General features: G+C 45.8%; 1 long non-coding RNA gene across 1 annotated transcript in view; it reads right to left on the bottom strand.

The window, feature by feature from the left end:
• LOC112654867 (uncharacterized) overlaps positions 1-4,417 on the bottom strand; it is a 35,530-nt gene extending 31,113 nt beyond the window's left edge. Inside the window, exon 1 of the long non-coding RNA XR_007402180.1 lies at positions 4,262-4,417. This is a non-coding gene — a long non-coding RNA (uncharacterized LOC112654867). The remainder of the gene's footprint in view (positions 1-4,261) is intronic.
• Between the last annotated feature and the right edge of the window lie 11,595 nt (positions 4,418-16,012).

Genomic DNA, 16,012 nt, shown 5'->3' with positions numbered 1-16,012 from the left:
GGACTCCATCCCGAGTCCCCAGGATCACACCCTGGACCGAAGACGGTGCTAAACCTCTGCGACACCGGGGCTGCCCTTGTTTCTTTTATGGCTATAGTCTTTTCCTGTGTGGACTGTGGATTATTTATCAGTGAGAGGGGGAGGTTATTGCCACAGTCCAGCCTACAGTTCCCGGTGGCTGGAACGAGAGTGGTGGCAGTCCAAGTGGAGAGACATGAAGGGTTTTGAGGTCCATTTACGATTCTGAGGTATCATAACACTCTGGTTTTTCCCTCCTGGGTCCCTGGAGGATGGTGAGCACTCTACTATACTTTTTTTGATTTGTATATTCATTTTTGTCATATACTTTAAAATTAATATGAACATACTCTGGATCATGTGTATGCCCACCTTACAAGAGAATGGAATCACCACATAACTTCAGTGGCCTCATGCCATTTCATTTCGGAGACCCCCGCAGCAAATGCCTGCCTACAATGACCGGCATATAACACAGTGTAATGTCTTTATTGAAATACAACACCACACACACAGAAAAGTACACCACCCATAAGAACACAGCTCAATAGATTTTCACCAACTGAACATCTCCATGTAACCATTTTAACCGGTTTAACAGGTTTAAGACCACAACACTCCGGGAACCTCTCTCATGTCCTCTCCAAGCCCCTCCCGGCCCACCCCCCAAAGGCAGCCATACCAAGAAATCGTCCCGCTTTCTAACACCATAGTTTACTTTTGCTTTTTATATGAATGCAGAGAAGAGAATTCCATTAGTAGGATGAAGCTGACCTCGAAAAATCCCAATCCTGGTGTGTGGCCACTATGCTGTCCCCACCAGGGACAGACTCTCAATTTTAATTCATGCTTCTTGGGCCTTGTGATGAAGATCTGACCTCAGAGACTAGAAACCAAATTACCCCAAAGTGTGAAGCAATTTCATTAGCATGTCACAGTGGCGTAGCTGCTTGCCTGGATTCCCCTCAACAGACACGGCCTGGCACAGTCACATCAGTAGTGCTGGGTGTAGAGAATGTTAATTTGTTGTGACCGTGGCTGTTCTGCAGCTCAGTATTCCCAAACCTTAGGGCATTCATGACATGTTAAGAGTAAAATGGTAATATCTTGACTTCTGTCCTTGCCTTTCCAGTCTGCACCCCCAGCAGCACCCCCCAGGCCCAGACCAAAAGGCGTTCTCATTACTCTAGAAGAAAAGCCCAGGTGAATCTGCTTCTAGTCCCTTTGACATCCCCAACCCCACTCCCCCAACCCCAGCATCTAAATAGGGAAGCAGGCAAAATTTGTTTTGAAAATGAACGTGAACAAGGTATAGCCCCTGTCCCCTAGGACTAACAGTCTTGAAGTAGGCAGAGACACAGAACCCACTGTTAGCAATTTAGAATGTCAAGGGCTGTGGCAGGATCATAAGACTCAGATAAGGGGCACCCAACCTGTAGAGACAAGGTTAAGGGCATGAAGAGATGAGGGGCTAGTCAGAGACTTGGACCCGAAGGTGAGGATCCTGAACAGGGTCTGGAAAGAGAGAAGTTAGCATGACTGAGAAGAGCAGAGAGAGAGCATCTACAAATGTACCCAAGTAGGCATGCGCTACGGTCGCTCTGCGCAGCTGCTGCGTGGAGCTTCTCCAGGCAATGGCAAGAGGGGAGGCCAGGCCTGACCATGAGGGAACTGAAGGACCAAACCAAGAAGACTGGATGTTCTGGTGGAGGCCCTGGGAGCTATTGCAAGATGTCAGCAGGAGAGTAACACCTCATATTTACAGAGAACCTACTAGTATCATGTGGATCCGAGAGACCCAAGACCAGGTTGCTGTCTGCAAGAAGTCTACAATCAGGCCATCTTAATGGCCAAGGGACGTCGTGTGCAGTATCTGTCCACTTGCTTTTGTCATTTTTGTGTTGTGCATGTTTGTTTAGTCACGCTTCACCCTTTTCCACGTGTAATATAAAGCTCACTCATCAGAAAAATGCCAGCACCTGAAACAAAGACTTAAAAAGCCCATTCCTGTCCCCAACATGGTTATGAATGATCCATAAATCTCATGCTGAACATTTGACCACACTCCACTCCCTGAGATCCCACATCTGACTGGAAGACAACTTGAGATCTCTGCAGACCCCAGATAGTATAAGGATTTTATAATCTACCAGTTTTAAAGGGGCAGACCTGGGACCCTCTGCCGACTGCTCAAAGAACCTCATCGGTCTTCCTTCTGTAGGATGGAGAAAGTCCAATTTTCTGCAGAAAATTGCCCTACACAAAGGGAATCATGGATTCCCTGCACGCCTAGGCTCGCGGGGAGATGATTCCTTATGGCATAAGTCCTCGGAGCGTCGTGTATCTGGAGGAAAAGCAGATGTGCACCTGAGCACCAGGGTTACCTTGGACAGGAGAGAACCAGGGAAAAGTATTAACTGATCTGTGAAAATAATCAGGTGAATCTGATCAACCCAAAACCCTGGTCTCAAGACCAGGTGGCTTCCCGACTCTGTCATGAAATAGTGAATACAGGAAAAGTGGCTGTTTACACAGGAGCCTGACACCTTCGGTGCACTCTAAGGACAGTCAATTTGTCATTGTGTGGGCTAATAACCACGAGGACTTTTGCTAAACATCACGCAAAGTGAGAAAAATGTATCCTAAAAACTTTTATATTTGGCTTTGAAGTGCATTTGGGGGAAGGGGGTACCAGCTTCGACTTTCAAGCTCTGGTTCACTGAAGATTATATGACAGTGACAATGACAATTGCTCCTTAGAGTCATGCTATTTTCAAATCCTGTTCATATCCATCGTCTCACCTGAGCTTCTCAGCCTCCAGTCCTGTGAGCTGCCCACCAAACGTGCACCTGCAGACCAGGGACGAAGGTGGGAGCCGCTGCCCTGTGGCTAAAGCAGCAGAGCCAGGTCTCGAACCCAGTCTTCTAACTTGAATCCAGGGCTCTCTCTAGGAGGAATGGAAAAAAGCCCCAAACAAAACAAAACTAAAAAGCTGGTGGGGAGCAGAACATAAAATATCGCTGCCTAGGCTTTCCACGAGGATGAGAAATGAGTAACAAAGAGGCCATTTTTCACGTGGACTCAAATGCAAGTTCTCAGTTTTTTTCTACTTGTACAAGAGCTTTGTTGTCTTAAAAGGCCCTTTCTTTTCATTCAAAATGAGAAAATACCTTCTGACAGCCATGCAATTAGCAGAGCCTTCGGATATTGATTTGCTCTGTTTCTTGGCATGAGCCTCTTTCACAGGGCTCCACACTGGCTCCTGATAGAAAAGCTGGAGTTACTAAACTGGCCTCTAAACTAATTTAGCTGCTTCCCATCACCCTCTCTCAGCTGCTTTCCCAAGGCTTCCTCTTCCCTCCTCAGTGACAACCGGGTATCACTAGGCAGGGATTTTAGAAAGGGGGTGGGTCAGAGGAAAAGAAACCCAAAGTGGAAGGAGAGGGAAGAAGAAGAGAAGGGGGAACAAGTCAATAGAGCCCCTAGGTAGAAAGTCAAGAAATTTCCAGATAAAAGTCATATTCCCTTTGAAGAAAGGAGAGGGAGTGAAACATAAAACAAATTACTAGCGATGCTATTATCATTCATTTATTCATTCATTCACCCCACAAACATTTACTGAAATCCTACTGGTACCAGGGACTACCATAGGCTCTGAGAACACACAGAATTGGCAACAACAATGTACTTCTTCCATTTGCAGAGGGGACAGCAGTGCAAGTTGTGCCATCCAGGAGTGCCAGGATGCCATAAAAATATGAAACTGTCTCAAGAGAAGCTTGGGCCAGCCCCGCGAGGGGTTCTAAAGATGGGACAGCCTTCCAGAGCTGGCCCCAGATGCATGAGAAGGCCAAGCCTACGTACCCCCATGTAGACCAGTCATTGGAAGGGGCAGCTCTCTTCAGCTGGGGCCAGGCCACTGGGGCTGGCAGCTGAGGGCCACACTTCTAGCAGCAGAAATACGAACAGCCTTTCACGCTAGAGGCAGATCTGCGAGGCCCACCAGAGCTAAGGCCGTGAAGGCTGGTGGGGAGGGAGCCCACCATAACATCATCACAGGGAGAAAATATAATGGTGCGGTGATTGGTGCTACAAAGAGAGGTACATAGTACCCTGAAAAACTGCAACCTAGATTTGGGGAAGCAGACCTACAGAGCCTGGGGTTGGGAGGGAGAGAGAAGGGAACCAAGACAGGGAGCTTCTCTGAATGTAAAATGGGACCATTTGTGGTTGAGCACTCACCCATGCCAGGTACCATGTTCCACATTTTAGGTGCTTCTTCTCTTTTAACTTCATGACAACCCCATGAGGTAGATTTTGCTTCCAGCGTCCTTCTAGTGTCTCTTAAGATTAAAAAAAAAAAAAACACATCATTTCCTGGAGCCATATGAAGCCAGGAATGACAGGCCTGACTGGGTACTGAGTCAAAGCCGCAGCCAAGCGGTGGGGCAGAGAACAAACTAGCAAATTCTCCAAGCCCAGAGAGGAATTGTAAGGACACGGAGAAGAAAGCTCAACTAGGCTCCTTTGTGGGAACCAAGAAGGAACACAATCTATATAAACGGAACACCAAAGCATGTTTTACCGAATTTATACATAATAGCACTGACCATTGCAACAGAATTCAACAAAACATTAATTTGGTTCATTCCTGTGTTCATTTAGCCACGCTGCATCTTGAGGACTGCAGAAACCAAGTAAACTTTGCTGAAACATAGACTCAATCAAATAGGACTCTTGAGACAGCCCATAATACAGCATAATGAAAGGATTCTTAGAAATATTTTTTGGCGGGTAAGTAATAATGTAGCTCTGGTTTCTACATCTGATGGTCCGACATTTGTTGAAATAATAGACTCTGCAAGGCAAAAATCACTTCCTGATTATTTTTTTCTTAATTGGAAAGGATCCATGTGATTATACGTGTGTGTGTGCATAAAACATTTGAGAATGGAGGCCATGGAGGCAGTGAGCTGAAATGCACCAGCTCCCCAGGTTCGGCCACCTGCTCCCGCCTTTGTTTGGTGAACCAACATCCATCCAACGTCTGTTTGAGTCCTGACTTTTGGAGAGAGCCTATTTCACCTGTTGGATCCTACAGCATCTTCTAAAGGCAGGCGTTTCTACCCTCACCTGGGAGCCCGAGGTGGACACAAGCCGGGAGCCTGCAGACAGGATGGCCAAGTCAGCCCAAGGGCTGGTGGCTCGGGGGTGTCACTGTGCAGAGTCTGTGCTGGCTCATGGATGGAGGGGTCTCGGAGCGTGGGAAGCATCTCAGCAGCGAATGAGAGAGAATTTCACGGGCTAGGGGAGGTGATTTTAGCAGGTAGAGGAGGCGAATTAAACAAGACATCACACGGTAAGAAATTATACCAAAAATTGCTCGTGCTTAAGATGTAGCCCTTACCACATGCCAGACCCTGTTACAGGCTTTTCCTGGAGCCAGAGTAGGCAATATTATCGTCCTCAGGTCCGCAGATGAGGAAACCGAGGCACAAAGGCCACACAGCTGGTAGGTGATGTGGTCCTGGAACTGGAACCCAGGCATCGGGACAGAGAGGCCACCCCTGAACTATTGACCTCAGCCTGCATCATCGTCTTTGCACCCGTCTGATTCCGCGCAAGCCACTCAGGTGGAGAGCTGGCCAGGCCTTTCCACCAATCTAGCCTCTGACGTTGTCTTTGTTCCTACGAGTACCTTCTATCCATGGTAAATGATTTTCACGAAATGGATTCTCACGAAGACAGAGATATAAAGTGCCTTTTATTTACAGAAAGTAAGTTATTGAAAGAAAAAATACTTTAATACTGATCATCCCGAGAGAGTTATGAAGGTGGCACATGGCAGCGTGGTCCCAGGATGAGGGAAGAAGATACAAGGCCGGGAGCAGGTGGCCGAACCTGGGGAGCAGGTGCATTTCAGCTCGCTGCCTCCACGGCCTCCACTGTCAAGCGGTTTTGGCTCTCGAAATTCCCTTGTTACGTTAAGGAGCCTTGTGCCCCAAACAGGGAGGTACTCAGCATTCTTAACAAAATACTTTCCGGGGCCCCAGGTGGCTCAGCGGCTGAGCGTCTGCCTTCAGTTCAGAGTGTGATCCTGGGGTCCTGGGGTCCTGGGATCGAGTCCTGCATCGGGTTCCCCACAGGGAGTCTGCTCCTCCCTCTGCCTGTGTCTCTGCCTCTCTCTCTCTCTCTCTCTCTGCATCTCTCATGAATAAATAAATGAAATCTTAAAAAGAAAAGAAAGGAAAGGAAAGGAAAAGAAAAAAAGAAAAAAGAAAGAAAAGAAAAGAAAAGAAAAGAAACTTTCCCCTTTCCCTAGTGGCTCTCCATATTTCCTTCTGCTCTGATTTTCAAGCCTCCTTCAGATTTTTCTCACAAGGAGCCCCGATCCAACAGCCAGGGTCCCTGTATCTGAAAAGGAAAATACTGCAGCAGAGATTCCTGTCCTTTCATAGCTTATTCTGTCTTTTCTGGGTCCTTGGGAGAGTTACACTTCCCAGTCTCCTTAAAATTAGGTGGGTCGGTGAGACCTGGTTCTGAGCGGACTCATGAATGTGAGTGATGTGTAGCATTTCCCAGTGAGTGCATTTCCCACGCCTTCCCTGTCACAGTGACCTGGGAGCCCCGAAGGGGGGTCACCTGCTGCAAGCCGCTTCTGTCCCTCTCAGAAGCTACCCCAGAGACCCATCGGACCCGCAGTGGACCCGGGGTGGGAGGGCAAAAAAACAACCTTTCTGTGCTGCCCCAGGTTTCGGGGCTCACTCTAGCCTATCCTGACCAGCATATCTCATCAAGATATTACCCGCTACGTTAGGAAGCACTGCCCTCTCCAGAGAGTCATTTTCTCTGCAGTAGAGAGGAACTTTCTGAAGCATTCAAGAGGATTTTGCAAGCGGGGATTACCTGGAAGTAGGGGACCTGAGCCTTCGGCAGGTTGCTCCTTGTGCTGCAGGACCCTGGCAGGGTTGAGGGGACCCTGCAGGTGAGGGATATGAAAGGTGCAAAGGCAAGTTGAGAGAATGTCTCAAATTCTGTTTTTGAGAAGCTACCCCTTGCCCAGAGCCAGCCCATCGCCAACGTCGTGGTTCATAGAAGCACACAGCCTGATTCTGGTGGATAAATGTGGAACCTTCTCCTCCTCTGGAACCAGGGGGAGAATCATTCGCTGCTCTGGGAGGGTTTCTCTTTGCTTCTGTTGTCAGAATTAGCCCAGCAGCCTTTCACGTAACTACAGAAGATACTTCTCGACCCTTTGTAAGAGTATATTTTCTTGTATGGTTTTAAAAATCAAGTGGAAATCTCTTACCCAAAGATCCATCCAATTAAGCCTTCTGCAAAATTAAGAGGTAGCGTAATCATGAGAAAACGTACATGCAGGTTGCCTTTATTTTATAAAAAGAAGACTTGCCACTCGCTCAGTGATTTTGTGTGTCCTCCAACACATACACATCACGTGACGCTCTTTCGCTGACAGCCTCATCTACCAAGCACGCTGTGTGTTAAGCACTCTGCCTGCCTTCCAGGGACGCCTCTCCCAGCCCCACAAGGTGGGATATGGACACTGTTCTCAATCTAGACACGAGAGAGGGCCCAGTACCTTGCATAAGTCACATAGCTAACCCACGGCAACAGCGGGATTAGAACCCTGGCCTGTCTGATTCCCAAGCCTGGGCTGTTCATGGCATCCCAGGCACTGCCACAGCCCTCTTTCAAAGGAGAAGAGGACACAGGGAGTTTAGGTTTTTTGCTGCGTGTCCCCTGTGAGGTCAGTGAAAGCCTTGCAGCATTAGTGGTTCATGATGCACTATTCTGCTGGGAAAATGTTTATTTTAAAAACTGTTTAATACTATGCTACCTCTGGGGTGGAGACAGAGAGGTGACGCCTTCATTCTTCACTCGGAGCCCAAGGTGATTTGTTGTTTTGTTTTTTTTTCTTAAGAATCTATTTACTTATTCATGAGAGACAGAGAGAGAGAGGCAGAGACACAGGCAGAGGGAGAAACAGGCTCCATGCAGGGAGCCCGACGTGGGACTCGATCCTGGGTCTCCAGGATCAGGCCCTGGGCTGAAGGCGCCACTAAACCGCTGAGCCACTGGGGGCTGCACCGCCCGAGGTGATTTGAACTGCTGCTCCCCCTCCAATCTCAGTGCCTAGGAGAACCAGCCTGCAGCCCCACCGCAATGCCTGGCACGTCCCCAGACACGCTTGGAGGTGACCCGCTCCAAGGCAGGAGGCGCAGGTGACAGTTTCTGGAAATGGAATAATCATCATCACCAATATACCCATATTGAATTCATTTAATCCTGGTAATGACTCTGCAGAGGGAATCTCTGAAGCTCAGAGAGGTTTAGGAACTTACCCAATGCCACACAGTAAGAGAAGCTGAGCTTTAAAGCTAGGCAAGCTGGCTTTTGTGCCAGCACTCTTAATCACCACATGGTGTACAAAAAGGAGACTATGGATTGGGAGCCTTGAGGGTTGGGTCTAGGCCTCATGTACCACTAATTGTATGTCCTTGAGCAAACATAACCTTTTTAGGTCTTGTAAGAGTCTATTACAATGATTGTCCTGAGGTCGGAAAGAAGAACAAAGAAGAAAGTGTATTTCTTTCTATGAGATATAATAGCCCTAAATGTGAAGCCCGAGTATCCAGGGAAGCTGAGATACCACTCCTTCCCATCAGCAGCATTTCCCAACTCATGCTTTATATCCATTATCTCTAATCCTCACCAACAACCCTGAACTAATATATGTGGTAGACATCTATGATTCAGTCTGCCTGGTATGTCTGCATTTTACAGGGAAAGCAACCCCCCTTCTTCTGAGGACTACCCTTCCACCAACTCCAACATGTGCTTTTTTTTTTTTTTAAAGTAGGTTCCATGACCCAGGGCTTGAACTCATGACCCTGGGATCAAGACCTGAGCTGAGATCAAGAGTGCAATGCCTAATCAACTGAGCCAGGCCCCTCCAACCTGTGCCTCTACTGAAGGCTGTCAATCACAGTAAACCACCCACCCTTGCCAAAGCTGTCTGGTCCAACAGTCAGCATGTGATCCAACTTAGGCCAATTAGATCCTTCCCAGGATTTTTCAAATGAGATCGCAGGGAAGAGAAGCAAACTTCCTCTGGTGGAGAAGCTGTGAAATAGGAGGCCACATTGCCCATCACTGGAAGAACCACCGCTCCTTAGGAACTATAGTCTTTCCACGTAGGGACAAGAAGAGAAGTACCCTAACCATGTTGCAGACCCTGGTTCCATCTGTCACTGAGATCCAGCTATAACCCACCCTTTTGGGGCTTATAGGAAATCATCCAGATAAGCCCTGCTGGTTGATTCCCATTTATGCCATTTACACCCATTTAAGCTCATTTGAGTTAGGTGTTTGTTGTGTGTAACCCAGAGTTCTGACTGATAGAGTATTACTGTTATTCTCTTTCACACTCTCAGTGTCAAACTGAAACTACCTGGCTAGTGAATGAATGTCATTCTGGGACTAGAGTCCAGTCTGTCTGACTCCAGAGCCAGGGCTCTTTTTCTCACTATCCTGCCTCTTCCAACCTGAGAAGACTCCTTGCCCGGTTTGGTGCCTACAGCAAAAGCATGATGTGAGTTAGCCAAACATTTTGATCCACTGTCCTCCTCAAGGAGGTAGCTTCTAGATTCCTCTGAAACTATCCAGAAGTCCCAAAGAGTAGACCCTCAGAGAAGACAGTGAACTGGGGCATAGAGGCTTTGCTGGCTGCACAATGATAGAGTGGATGGGGGTAGGCTCTGATGTGAAGATCCCTCTGCTATCTTCATGGTCAGATTTAACCAGTAGGCAGGGCAGACCTACAGAAAACAGGGAATTCAGCTTCAGGAACATACCTATGGCCTAAGACTTACCACGGAACAAGAATGAGGCCCGCTTGACTGTTTGCAGGGAAACCCAGTCCATCCTACCACAAGCATCCCCTTCTCTTTTAGAGTTCACACTTCACACTCAGGCTTCCTAATTTCCCAACCCAGTGTTCTTTCCACTAAGTCAAACTGCCTTTGCGATACTGGCCTTCCAGATATTGCAAAAAATGGCTTGACAGGTAAGAGGAGTTGTCAGGTAGGAGGAACACTTACTTATTCAAGACCTAACTCAAAAAAGAGAAAAGGAGACTCATTTCATTGACATTTGAAGGTATTCTTGATTTTTCAAAAAAAAAAAAAAATCCTGTAGCATCATTATCAATAACATTTATTAAGCACCTGAAGCTTTACTTCAAATTGGATAATGCAGGTCAACTACTCATAAATTCATTTACCCATTAAAAAGTCTGTATAAGTCCTCACAGCATGTAGACACTACAGTAGGTCCTGGGGGAAGAGTAACAAGCCAGGCAGGTACGCTCCCTGCCCTCATGGAGCCTGCATTGTAGCAGGGGAGACGGATGTGACATAAATTTCCACATGCAAAACAATAAATGAGAATCAGGGTGAGAAAGGGAGAGAAGGAGAGGAACGGAATTTATGAAGGGAAGGATTGCGGGGGATGGGGATCAGGGGGTTTCCAGTGGAAGTTAGATGGTATTAATGCGTGGCTAGACAGACAGACAAACTAAGCACAGGCTCCTACCCAGTGTAAGTGTAAAAGGCTAAGGGCATTTGTGACATGGTGATCTAATGCACAGCAGTCATACGTTTAGCCAAATGGTCTCAGAGAAGGAACCGTTAGGTCTCGCAGGAGTTTAGAGCTCCTCTAGCAACGGTTCACTTAGCATGAAGAGCAGGGTTCCCAGAAGTCCTGAACCAACCATGCCCTGTGGAGCCATCCTGGAGCCTAGGACAAAGGGAAAATGTGCACTCCTATATGCGCTCATCAAAATATCCTCCAAATATTTTGAACCAGGTAAGAAAAGTTAATAAAAGCTCTATAAGAAAAAAAAAATCCATGACCCTATATAAAAACCCCACATTCATTGCCCCATCTGTTCTACATATTGTCAACCCTCGTAAACCTGCCTGGTGGGATCTGAGGAGCTCGGGGCCAGGAACGTGGGGCTGATTGGAAATAGCTGTTCCCATGACACAATGCAGTGTGGCAACACAAACAACAACCTGTCTTTATTTAAAATTTTGATGTTTGTTGATTATGAATTTATTTTGCATTTATTTTATTTTCAAAGTTTGCTTTAAAATATTGTTTATCTTGTGCTATTCTTTTTTTTTTTAATTCATTTGAGGGAGAGAGGAAGAGACAGAGGGAGCACAAGCAAGGTGAGGGGCAAAGGGAGAAGCAGGCTCTTCCCTAATCAGGGAGCCCGATGTGGGGCTCAATCTAGATACCCCAGGATCGTGACATGAGCTGAAGGCAGACGCTTACACAGCTGAGCCATCCAGGCACCCCTTGTGCTAAGTTTTTTGACACCTCGGTAAATTTTGCTGCCAGAAGTGAATGCCACACTTGCCTTACTCTAATCCTGACCTGACCCTGGTTCTGAACCATATAAAGACTTCAACTTTTAACACCTCTAAAAGCAGAGCTCTACAAACAGGTGTGATTGCACACCTTGTCTAGGCTCTATCCTTCTGATCCAGCTTGAGCTTGAATGATGTCAGATGTGAACTTTCAGGAACCAGGTTTCCCTTTTGAAATTTTGTTTTTGGCACATGCCAACTCTTGGAAATTGTGATCTGGGTGAAAGAAAGGGGTCACCTGCCAAATTTTGTCACATGGAAGATGCTGGTAGTTGGATGATGTTGTTAAAAAAGCAACATCTGGTTTCAATGCTACTTCTTTCTCCTTAAAATAAAATCGCTTCTAGAAAATTTGCTTTTTTTTTTCAGATTTTATTTATTTATTCACCACACACACACACACACACACACACACAGAGGCAGAGGGAGAAGCAGGCTCCCTGCAGGAAACCTAATGTGGGACTCGATCCTGGACCCCAGGATCACGACCTGAGCTGAAGGCAGACATTCAATCACTGAGCCATCCAGGCATCTTGAAAAGTTGCTACTTTTTAAAGAAAGATTTATTAATAGAGAGAAAGCATGTCCCGTATAAGTAGGGGGAGGAGCAGAGGGAGAGAACCTTCAAGCCTACTCCCCACTGAGTCATGGAGCCCAACGTGGGCTTGATCTCATGAGTCCTGAGACCAGGACCTGAGTGGAAACCAAGAGTCGGTACTTAACAAACTGCGCCACCCGGGTGCCCTGAATATTGTTACTTTTTATTTAATGTTTAGGTGACAGTCCATAGTCTTAACATTGGGCTCAGAAAAAAAGGTGTTAGAATACATATTTTATTAAAGCATTTCCTTTTATTAGAAAGATATTAGAGGCACATTTTCTAACCTAGCCAGAAGCCAGGAATAACCTGAATCAAAGTAAAGAATAACATTTCCCCGGTATGTGTTCCCAGTTCTGATTGGACAACACCCAAACACTCACTAAAGGTCACAGAATATCACAGAATACCTCGGACAAAACTAAAGGTGTGCTTGCTTTCAACTCTAAAGCACGGGCCACACAACTCCTTCCTGGATGATTGTTTTAAATGGTGTGATGAAATCAAGCAAACACGGATGAGGTGTGGCAGTCCCCAGGAAGCTGAGAATTCCCAGCTCAGTTCCTAGTATTAGAACTTCTCAGCAAACTCGATGCAAATGTATAAACAAGGATACAGCCACACCCAGCTCCGTAATGTACTAGCTGTGTGACCGTCAGCAGATAATCTAATCTCCTTCTCAAGTGTTAAGTGGGCCGATTTGGGCTTGACTCCTAATGTTGTTGTGAAGTTAAAATAGAAAATATCCACTGTGGCCCAGACTGCTTAAGGCCTCCCACCCTGCGAATCTCCTCATCTTCTATAGGAATAGAAACCCCAATATTTACAGCTGCCCTACATGGCTGTACAGAACAAAGATTACATTTCCCAGCATCCCTTGCAGCTAGGTGTGTTCATGTGGTTCAACTCTGGCCAGGGAAAATGAGCAACTAGTGAGAGAGCCAAGAACCATCATAGACTATGAGTGTAAGAGCAATAATGTAGGAATAGTAGAGCAACAAGAGGAACTTGGATTCTTTTTTTCTAAGATTTTATTTACTTATTCATGAGAGACACGGAGACAGAGGCAGAGACACAGGCAGAGGGAGAAGCAGGCTCCTCGCCGAATACCCGACGTGGGACTCCATCCCAGGATCCCGGGATCATGCCCTGAGCTGAAGGCAGACCCCAACCACTAAGCCACACAGGCATCCCAGGAACTTGGATCCTTGAGCTTCATGGAGCCATCATATCAGCCATGGACTGCTTATGTCCAGATTGTTACATGAGTGACAAATAAAACTATATCTCATTTGAGATGCCTGGGTGGCTCAGTTGGTTAAACATCTGCCTTCGGCTCAGGTCATGATCTTGGGGTCCTGGGATCGAGTCGCGTGGGGCTCCCTGCTCAGTGGGGAGTCTGCTTTTCCCTCTCCCTCTGTGCTCTCTCCACTCTTTCTCAAGTAAATAAATAAAATCTTTAAAAAATTAGATCTTGTTTAAGTCACTGTTACTTTGGGTCTCTGTTATGGTCAACAAAATTGTATCCTAACTAATATCTCATGTAAAATGTTTGGCAAGTGACAGACATTATAAAACTTGCAACAAATGCCAGCTATGATGATATGAATTCGACATCTATCACCCCTCAGAAGAGCCTCAGACAATTAGAATAAAATCCAGAGGTACCCAGGGTGCAGCACATCTCTCTTTCTATCCTTTATTCCATTCTCTGACTCAAGTAACAGTCATACAGTGGATATGCTTACAAAGGACATCTACTCATGGGCATTTCATGTAATTCCTATTTAGTAATTACAAATGGGCCTGAGGGGAAGGAAAACCATTTCTAAGGGACCAGCTTCTACTTAAAAAGGCAAATTGTCTCACCATATGCCTTATCCTGAAAACCTCCGAGAATCAATCATTGTTTGCATTTTCCATATTTGGCTTTAGATGATTTCTTAAAATAAAGTATCACAGATATGGTTGAAGCCCCAGATTTTACCCATCAAATCTCCAATACATATTGACCCTTCACAAGTAGTGGAGTATCCTCCCCATTGTATATTTATGTCTTAATAAGTATATGTATCCATAAAAAATATATAGTATAACTTCAGATAATTTTTAATCTTGTATGTTATTTATATACATTAACACTTGGCAGTTATCTCATTTGGCAGAGTATAAAAAAACAATGCCACAACAATCATCCTTTTTAAATGTGGAGGAGGCATTGGTATCATATTATTCTGGGTTTGTTTTTTTTTAAGATTTTATCTAATTATTCATGAGAGACACAGAGAAAGAGGCAGAGACACAAGCAGAGGGAGAAGCAGGCTCCCTGCAGGGAGCCCGAGGTGGGACTCGATCCCAGGACCCCAGGATCACACCCTGAGCTGAAGTCCGATGCTCAACCACAGAGCCACCCAGGCAGTCCCTATTCTGTTTTTTATTTGTTTGAATTATAAACATAATTTTAAATAAAAAGTAGGAGAATTTAAATGAACTACTCAGAAGTTGTATTGACATATAAAATCACCAAGACCACTCAGGTTGGGAGTAGCAGTAGTGGCACAGGGGGATGTTTGGTCATTTCTGAAACATTTTATCCTACATATGTGCGAGCAGTCAATTTTTTAAAAATGCAAATATTCTGAACTTACTCAGCTGATATTTTTTTTTTTAAGATTTGTTTATTTATTTATGATAGACATAGAGAGAAAGAGAGGTAGAGATACAGGAGGAGGGAGAAGCAGGCTCCATGCCGGGAGCCCGACGCGGGACTCGATCCCAGGACTCCAGGATCGCGCCCTGGGCCAGAGGTAGGCGCCAAACCGCTGAGCCACCCAGGGATCCCCTCAGCTGATATGTTAATAGCTAACTAATCACTTTACAAATGTAAGTTTAACCTTTTCTTTAAAAGATTTTATTTGTTTGAGAGTGAGAGATAACAGGAGGCACAAGGGGGAGAGGGAGAAACAGCCTCCTACTGAGCAGAGAACTCACTCAGGGCTTGATCCTAAGACTCCAGGATCATGACCTGAGCTGAAGGCAGACACTTAACCAACTGAGCCACCAGGGGTCCCTAAGTTTAACCTTCTAAAATACCCAAGAATAAGCTTTCCTTAAAACATTCAATTCAAGTGTATGATAGGCATAACTGCCTATAAAATACTATATCTGATGAAATGACTTCTTTTTTATAGTTATTACAGTTGATTTTGATAGATGACCAATAAAACTCTTTTAAACATAAAAATACTGGATCAGGATAAAATGAATCATTTCTTCTTGGTCTGAGGAATCAAAATGCAGATTATTGGAGTCATCAATTCTTTAAAATAGGCATTCCCCACATTTTACTGATATATGGCCTATTTGTGCAAGGATAGCATCTACTCCTCACACTTTCCCCCATTATTAGAGGAGTCACGGTGACAAAAATTCAACTTCTTGTTGAGAATCTCTGTGGTCAGAAGAATGGAAAGAACAGAATGTATTTGGAAGCTGGCCCCTCTCACACCCGCATAGCCCCCTAGGGCCATGTTTGAGCTCAAGTGTTCCATCTTCCAGGCCAGAGCTGACCACGGGGCTTGCTGACCTGACCTGGGTTGGGTCGGTTACATTCTCTGCCCCAAAATTTGGATTTGAAGTACAGAGTCAGGGCCTTTTGATTACTTAAGCTGAGGACAGATGACATTGTGAGATGTGAGGCAGTGGTGCACAGAGAAGCAGATGGAGCTAACTCACAGGGAAGAAGAAGAGGAAAGAGAATGTGGAGAAGCAGGGACAAGGAGTCCTGGGTCCCAGAGAGGAGGTGCCTGAGAGGACAGCTGCCCAGGACCCAAGGCATTCTGGTCTCTCCCAAAGCCCCCAACACCAGATCCTTGGATTTCATGAGACAACCTTGTAACCTCAGAGTAAAAACTCTTGTCCCGTTTACGTTATTTCATA

This window comes from Canis lupus, chromosome 15, assembly GCF_003254725.2.
Source record: "Canis lupus dingo isolate Sandy chromosome 15, ASM325472v2, whole genome shotgun sequence".
Classification (NCBI taxonomy): Eukaryota; Metazoa; Chordata; class Mammalia; order Carnivora; family Canidae; genus Canis; species Canis lupus.
This window is presented reverse-complemented; position numbering and strand designations above follow the sequence as displayed.